The sequence below is a fragment of the Xiphophorus hellerii genome, chromosome 13 (assembly GCF_003331165.1).
Source record: "Xiphophorus hellerii strain 12219 chromosome 13, Xiphophorus_hellerii-4.1, whole genome shotgun sequence".
NCBI lineage: Eukaryota > Metazoa > Chordata > Actinopteri > Cyprinodontiformes > Poeciliidae > Xiphophorus > Xiphophorus hellerii.
The window spans coordinates 8,625,741-8,634,333 of NC_045684.1; positions in this window are offsets into that span (position 1 = coordinate 8,625,741).

The window sequence follows — 8,593 nt, forward strand, 5'->3', positions numbered from 1 at the left end:
GATATCAATTTTCAGAATAGAAATACCAAGACAGAGGAGAAGATCATTTCTGTTTTAATGTGTTTTGGGTTTATTTTCACTTGTTACTTTTGCATTGGATAACATGCAAAATGTGATTTAAAGAGCGTAGATTCTTCTGAGAGATGCAACACGGCATCACTTTCTGCATCCAAGTCGCCATTTTGATAGGCGGAAGCAGCTTTCATTGGATATTATTGGATTCAAAAAGGTGATAAAACAGTGAAAAGAAGCTTTTCAGTACATCCAGAGAAGGTGAGTAAACTTTACTGAGCATCGAGGGTCGGCTAATATCCGGAGAAAACCCAAATCATCTAATACGGCACTTTATTCATTCAAATGTCTAAAAATAACCAAAACTGTGACGCGTTCAGCCAGTCAGTAGTGTTTTGGACTGATTGCTGTAAAAATAAAAGAGGTACTTTGTTTTGATTTATGACAGATCCATTCTCACAAAGTACGAAATGTAACTACAATGTAGATTTGCAAATACATATCAAGTCACTGCTGTACTTCTGTACATAAAAATCACTGCTCATGTGGTTGTATTTATAATCTCATAATGTTAATAAACATTTGGTCAAATTTGAGCATTTATAATAATTATTATACAGTGGATATAAAAAGTCTGCACACCTGTGTTCAAAATGCCAGGGTTTTGTGATGTAAAAAAAATGTGACCTATAACCTGTACAATGCAATTGGAAAACAAACAGAAATATTTTAGGGAGGTGAAGTAAAAATAAACAACTGAGAAAATGTGGTTGCATGAGTGTAAGTGTGTGGGGATGTAGCTGTGTTCAGATTTAACCAATTACATTCAAACTCGTGTTAAATCGGAGTCAGAACACACCTGTCACCAATTAAATGCCTCTGATAAAGTTCTGCTGTTCTAGTGGGCTTGTCCTGACATTTTTGTAGCCACATCGTCCAGCACAAGCCATGGTCCGCAAAGAGCTACCGCAGCATCAGAGGGATCTCATTATTCAAAGATATCAGTCAGGTGAAGGCTACAAAAGAATTTCCAATTCTTTAGATATACCATGTTTTTGTTCAGCTGGAACTGGGGGCCTTAGTGAGGGTGGACGCAATTATGAACAGTTCCAAATATCAGTCAGTGTTGGCACAAAACCTTCGGCCTCCTGTTAGAAAGAGGAACTTCATCTTTCAGCATGACGATGACCCAAAGCACACATCTACATCAACAAAAGAATAGCTTCCCTGGAATAAGATTAAGGCTTGGGAACAGCCCAGCCAGAGTCCAGACCTGAATCCCATGAACGTCTGTGGGGTGATGATCTGAAGAGGGCTGTGCACAGGAGATGCCCTATTGGATCTATCGGATTTCTATCGGAGTGGTTTGGCAAAGAAGAGTGGGCAAATATTCCCACATCAAGATGCGCCACGCTGATGGACTCCCACCCAAAAAGACTGAATGCTGTAATAAAAGCCAAAGGTGCTGCAACAAAGTATGAGGTTAAGGGTGTGCATATCTATGCAACCAGGTTATTGTAAGTTTTTTATTTTATACTTTCCTCCCTGAAAGATTTCTGTTTTTTTCAGTTGCATTGTACAGGTTACAGGTCAGATTAAAGGTGGAAAAAGTTAGAAAAATGTTTGTCTTGCTGTCATTTTTTTTACATCACATTTGAACAGGGGTGTGTAGACTTTTTATATCCACTGTATGTTTTTCAGAATATAATCTGTCAATATAACTAGTATTTTCAACAAAATTAAGGAATTATTAACTTAAAATAAAGTCCTATATATTACATAAAAGTAATTTGTAAGTTAGTTTTCTCTTATTTCAAGTGTAGTAAGACATTTGCACTGCAAACTGGACCAAAAATACTTGTTAATATTGTGTGTTTTTGCAGTGTGGATTTAAAGGAACTCAGTGTTTTGACTGTTTCACAATTTTCTGGAAGTTTGTTCCAGATTTGTGGCGCATAGAAGCTGAATGCTGCTTCTCTGTTTGGTTCTGCAGAGAAGTTGATGGGTTTTCCTTTTCTAAATTCACATAATAGTTTTAATCAGCATGGCCACATTTGCTGCATCCTAATTTTTGCAAAGCATTTCGCTAGTTTTTAAGCACTGATCCCCAACAGGTGTGTTGAAGTGGGATGAGTCGGGTTACCTGATGCCACAGGTTGAGGTTGATGTTGTGGAAGAACGACTCCTGACCATGAAGTTTCTCTCAGCTGACAAATGAAAACTGGCCTGTAGGTCTGCAGAGGTTAACCGATTCACACACCACAGAAGAAGGGGGCAGGAGGGCACTTCCTGCCAGATAAAGGAGGCTTGTTTGAAAATGTCCCCTGATTGGTTAATGGGGTCGCGGCTGAGGCCAGCAGCAGGAGGCAACTTAGTGGACCCTGAATGATATGCATGTGTGTCTCCGTCTGTTGGGGTGGGATGTAAAATAAAGCTTTGTTCACACAGAAGCAGGCCATGGGTCGATATCTGTGAGAAGGGATTTACCTTCACCTGAGACGTGCAGACCTGACCAGGTGTGGAAGTGCATCATGTTCTGGTCGCTTCCTGCAGCTAAACAACAGCAAACTTATGCTAAACACAAAAATATGAACATTTTTGTTCATATTCAGCAGCTGTGATGTGTCTAGAATAAACTACCAGAATTTACCAGAGGCAGAAGGCGACGCGACTTTTAAAAAGAGCCTCAAGCAGGTTGAAAACAAACCAGTTATTTTTCTGCTGCTTAAAGCGGACAGTTTTAGTTATCTCTTGAGTAAATGTTTTCTGTTGTTGAATTTTTTAATCAATCAATAAAGTTGATTTGCATGACATTTCAGCAACAAAGCAAAGTGCTTCACATCATAAAAACACAAAAATGCAAAGTCATTGAACATACAGGCATTAACTGAAGCATTACGTTTTGTGCTATCGTTACACATTAAAATGTTGATTAATAATTCATTTATAATTTCATTTTACTTATTTTAATATAACAATGTGTTCTGTCCTGTACATTGTACAGTGAGGTTGTTTTTTCTTAGGTCATTGGATGAAATTATGCTAATTCCTGCACTTTTACACTGCCATGAATTGTAATATTGTTGATTAATGTTCACATACCCAGTCAAATAAATTAAATTAAGTGACACTTAAGTAAATAGTAACTGCAAAAATGATATCTTAGATGCATATTTTAGTTTTCATTCTAATTAAAATGTCGTCCCAACTATTTATTGAGACATAAACTCCTTTATTTGAGTATTTTCACCCAATGTTTGTCAGGCATGAAGTCTTGTTGAGAAAATTTATCCAACTTCCAGTTCTGGTTCCTCAGGTGTCACGCTGCTCTTTGTTTCAGTCCAGCGTCCAGGTGAGCTCCAGTCATTCAGAACCAAGCTGGACCAGACCGCCATGCCTTAAAAGTGCCCCTAATTCTTCATCTGGACCCCGTCCCGGAGTCCAGGGCCGGTTCCAGCCCAGTTCTGATTTCAGGACGTGTCGCAGCAGATAGATGCAAACTCATGTTCTGCCCTGATTCACACAGACAGCGGGAAAGTTTCATTTCAAAATAACAGCAAAGGAGGTCGCCGGGTTTTCCAGAACGCCGAACGGTTTTACTTTTTCACAAAAAAATAAAGTAAATGAATTGTTTTTAAATTAAATCTTTGGAGTCAAAAACAGAAATCAATCAATCTGTTTTCTTTTCACACGAAGGAGCGACAGTCTCCATATTCCTGTTTATCATGAGAAGCTAATGATGTTAAATTTGACTAACATCAATTACTGTTACTAACAGATTCTGCTTTAGTTTGATCTCTAATGTCAGTTTTACAAAATGTTTTATTTTAATTTTGCACCATATTAACAGGCCACTGCTAGGAATATCAGACAGATAGATAGATAGATAGATAGATAGATAGATAGATAGATAGATAGATAGATAGATAGATAGATAGATAGATAGATAGATAGATAGATAGATAGATAGATAGATAGATAGATAGATAGATAGATAGATAGATTAGATAGATAGATAGATAGATAGATAGATAGATAGATAGATAGATAGATAGATAGATAGATAGATAGATAGATAGATAGATAGATAGATAGATAGATAGATAGATAGATAGATAGATAGATAGATAGATAGATAGATAGATAGATGTGCTTTTTTTCTTCAGCAGTGGAGTCTTGTGCAGTAACAATCAGAGTTGGTTAGTAACTATTTACATTTATTAGAATAAATTTTTTGAAAAAAATCTACTTTTAGGAGTATTTTTACTACACTGTACGTTTTACTTTTACTTGAGTATTTTTATTATGAAGTATTTCTACTCTTATTTGACTAACATTTCTGGAGTTTTCTGCCCACTGAATGAAAAACAAAATTGTTTTAACCAAAAAGACACCAGACACAGACACACACCTGCATATTGTTTTTAAAGTTTCATAAGTTTCATATTGAAAGAAACTGAATTGGAAAAATTTTCTTCTGCCTGATTTTATTTTTTGTTACTTTAATAATTTATTGTCATTTTGGTCCTTAAAATTACCAAAAATTTCCACTTCATTTTATATTTTCATCTGACTTAAGGTTAGTTGGGAAATTTTATTCATTTACTTAAAAACAAAACAATTATATAGAATAGAAAAAAATAGGGCAGCAAAAAAAGAAAAAAAATCTCATATCTGCCCTTTTTGTCCCAAAAAATATATTTAAACAAAAGGGATTTACAATAAACTAAACAAAACCATCAACTTAAAAATATTGTATGGATTCACATTATTCTATTTCATATTTCTTCATAAAAAACTAACTTATCATTCTCTTAAATATGTAAAGTGATCTGGCATTTTAGTATCACTTTCCTTAAAGTCTGATTTTCCTTTAGATTCTGGAAGTAAAGCTTATGAAGGCAGTTTAATTTATGCTTTCTGGTAAAATTAAAGCATATTACCATTGTAATCGGACTCCATTGAAAGTAATAATGTGTTTTTGTGTTGTCTCCATGTTCAGAACAAAGCAAAAGGTCGAAGGTCACTGCAAAGCGACGTATTTATTTCCCTGGAATGTTGGCAGTGGTTTCTCTGCAGCTCTCTGTCGCTTTAATAAAGCTTCCTTTCTATACGTCCTCTTAGCCTGAGCAGAAACAAAGAGCTGCAGCCCTGGAGGTTCGCTGACATGAAACTGAAGCAAAAAGCTGGAAACAAGCAGCCCATTTTCCTTCATGAAACCAAACACTCTGCATGTGCAGCTGAGGACAAAATCCATCTGATTCCAAAATGGATAATTTCCTTATGCAACATGTATTTTGATCAGATTTGATAAGATGTTTAAGTGTAAAAACATCAGTTTTATTGTGCTGATGGTGTCGAGTATGATTGGAGCATATTATTCTTTTCAGATGAGGAAGGAGTGCAAAGTCATCCTGACTCAAAACAAACAATTTAACTCTTGGAAGTTTCTGAAATATTCTCCATAACTTCAAGGTTTACATGGTTTCTGTCAATACTTTTAATAAATGTATGTGCTGTGTTTTAGATGCACAGATGAGGTTGCATCTAAAACCCGCCGGGTTGGTGAAAGAACAAAAAGCAGCGTTATAAAAAAAACAGATTTGAACAGCAATGAAGCTTTGATTTAAAGTATTTCTCTAATTTATATTTTCTTTTCTTGATATTGTGACAGCAGACAAGTGCATGCACTGCAAAAACACAAAAACTTACCAAGTGTGGTTTTTTTTGTCTAGTTTCTAGTGCAAACATTTTAATATGCTTGAAATAAGACAAAACTAACTTATAAATTAATTTTCAGAGATACTGTATGAGCTTGTTTTAAATCAATAATTCCTTAATTTTGATGAAAAAGTGATGAGAAAACATGAGAAAAATGTCGTTATAAGTTCAATAATCTACCAGTGAAACTAATATCGTTTTCATCAAAATTAAGAAATTATTGACTTAATAAGCTCATATCTTGCAAAAAGTTACTTCTCAGTTAGTTTTAACTTATTTCAAGTCTATTAAGATGTTTGCACTAGAAACTAGACAAAAAACACTTGGTAAGTTTTTGTTTTTTTGCAGTTTAACACTAAAACATTTTAATAAAACTCTAGAAATGACCTTTGTGTCCACATTACAAACTGTAAGGATGGTGACTTCCATCTCTCTCAGTGAAATTACATGCTTGCATGTAGAACAAAAAGTTCTGCCCTGTTTTCTTTATGTCTGAACTTACAGTAAAAGTCTCTAAACGTCTTCATGTCTGTAAAACTGATTTGTCCCAGATCAGCGTGGATCTCTGACTTCTACGTATTTTCCTTTCGTGTTTCTGGGAATCAGGAAGACAGCCTTATCTTTCTCCTGAACAATACACATCTGTTCCAACCCAGAAGTTAATTACAAATGAAACACGATCAAGTTGAGCCGAGCGAAGGCCGGAGAGGAGAGCCCCGGCATCGGAAAGGTAAAACAGACATACGGGCTGCAATCTTTTATTCTCTGCTCCGTATTACTCAAAAATATCCACATTTCTTTTTGCTCCAGCTGTTTTTTGCTTTGTTTTTCAGAGTTGCGTGTGATGTATTGCGTGTTAGCACGTGCTGTGTTGCAGGTTAGCTGTGCCCTCCACTGACTGATGCTTAACACTGATTACTCCCAACGGATCAGCTGTCATCAGTCAAAGCAGTTTGTTTCACTTTCCCGCTTAAATCCAGAGAAATAAGAGGTTAAAACTCTTTTTTTTTTTTTATTTCTCAAATCTCCAGATATTTGTCCTGCAATGAATAACCAAAATTAGTTTTTTCTAAACTGGTAAAGTCCAGTTTAGATTCTGAAAAAAGACAAACTTGTGAGATTTTAATTTATCTGCATTAAAGGATATAAAACAACCAACTGTATAATTTCTTAGTTTGTATAGAAATATACCAGATACTCAAAGTTTTCAGTATCTTAACTTTTAATTTTGTCCATTATTATATTTCTTACTGGTTTCTGTGTCTCAGCTTTTCTTCATAATCAGAGAATCAGTGGAAACATGTAAAAGCTGCTCAACAGTTAAGAGAAAGTCTTGAGAGTAATGCCAGTGAAGATTTTTCCATTAATTATCGAAGAGGGTGTGAATAATATTCAGCATACCATTTTCAAGGAAATGTAACATAAATCTCTTTCCTTATTTAAACATCTTTTTAGGGATGCATGGTTTCACATAAGAACAAACTTATGAGGTGAATAAAAATCATTTTAAATTTATTTCTCTCATCCGTTTGAATCATTTTGGGTTTATCTTCACAGAGATTTTCTTTCTAAATTAAAGTGACACGTCTATTAAAGGAGATAGATCCCAAATGTTGAATATTAACAGCTAGTTTGGTTTACATGAGTTTGTCTTGAACATAAAATGCATAGTAGATGGAGTTTAGAGGATAAACTTTGGGTCCAAAAGCAGAGTAAAAAAATTATTTAACCAAAGGAAAGCTCCAAAACTCTTATATAAGATATTTTATATTTTACATAAATTTTATACATTCTGTCTACAAAACATATCTGTAAATGTTATTAGATTGGATTAAAATTCATGATTGTTTCCAGAAAAAAAGAATTTTTTTTCCACCCATGAATCTATTTTACATCAGAATAAATAAACATCTTGAAAATTCATCATATTTAACACATTCAAAACATTTGGACATCGATAAAACATGTTTGGTGGTAAAGAAGGAAATACAAATTAAAAGCCCAAATAAACACCGAAACTCAAAGACATTGCAGTATAAACAGTAAATATCCACTGAAAACTGGGAAAGAGAGCTACACATTTTAAAATGTTGGAAAATTAAAAAATAATTAATTTAAAGAAAATAACAGAACAGTAATATATTCTGATGATTTTTGATTAGATCTTTAATGTTGAATTTGATCAGAAAACTCTGAGAGTTCATAAAATAATGAACAATCCTGAGAATTTCAAAACTGGTGACATAAAGATACTGATGTTCTGTCTGCAAAAATAATTAGAAAAATTAGCTTGGAGGCATTTTGTTACAACTAAATGTTACTGAGTTTTGTCCTTTTCCGTCCTTGTTACTTTATTTAGCTTCCTTTTTTTATTCTGTTGTATGAATTTATTTATATGTGTTTCCTCTCTGCTTTATTTACTGTTCATTTTTATTATCCTGATTGAAAAAATCAAGCCTGTCTTCTGGTTGTTTAAATCTTGTTGGTTTTTTTTTACCTCACACAGTTGATTCTTTTATTTAATTATCTCTACAGAATCCATTGAGTCCCTAACGCATAAGTTACTTTTGTCAGAACCTTTTATAGCTTTTTTCCCATAAATTTATAGATACTGAGCTGTTACATTTTTCTAACAAGATTAATCCATTAACAGCAGCAGCCTGCAAACTTATGTTTTATTTAACCATTGTCACGACTTATAAAGATAAATGCAAGTTAAAATGCTTAAATTTTAAGTACAATTTAATTCAATTCAAAATGATCATTGATCGGTGGTAGATTATATAATCTAAAAGTCACAAAACAACAAGCTCTTTAACGTGTGTAATCTTTTCCTTTTTGAATAGTTTATTGTTCATTT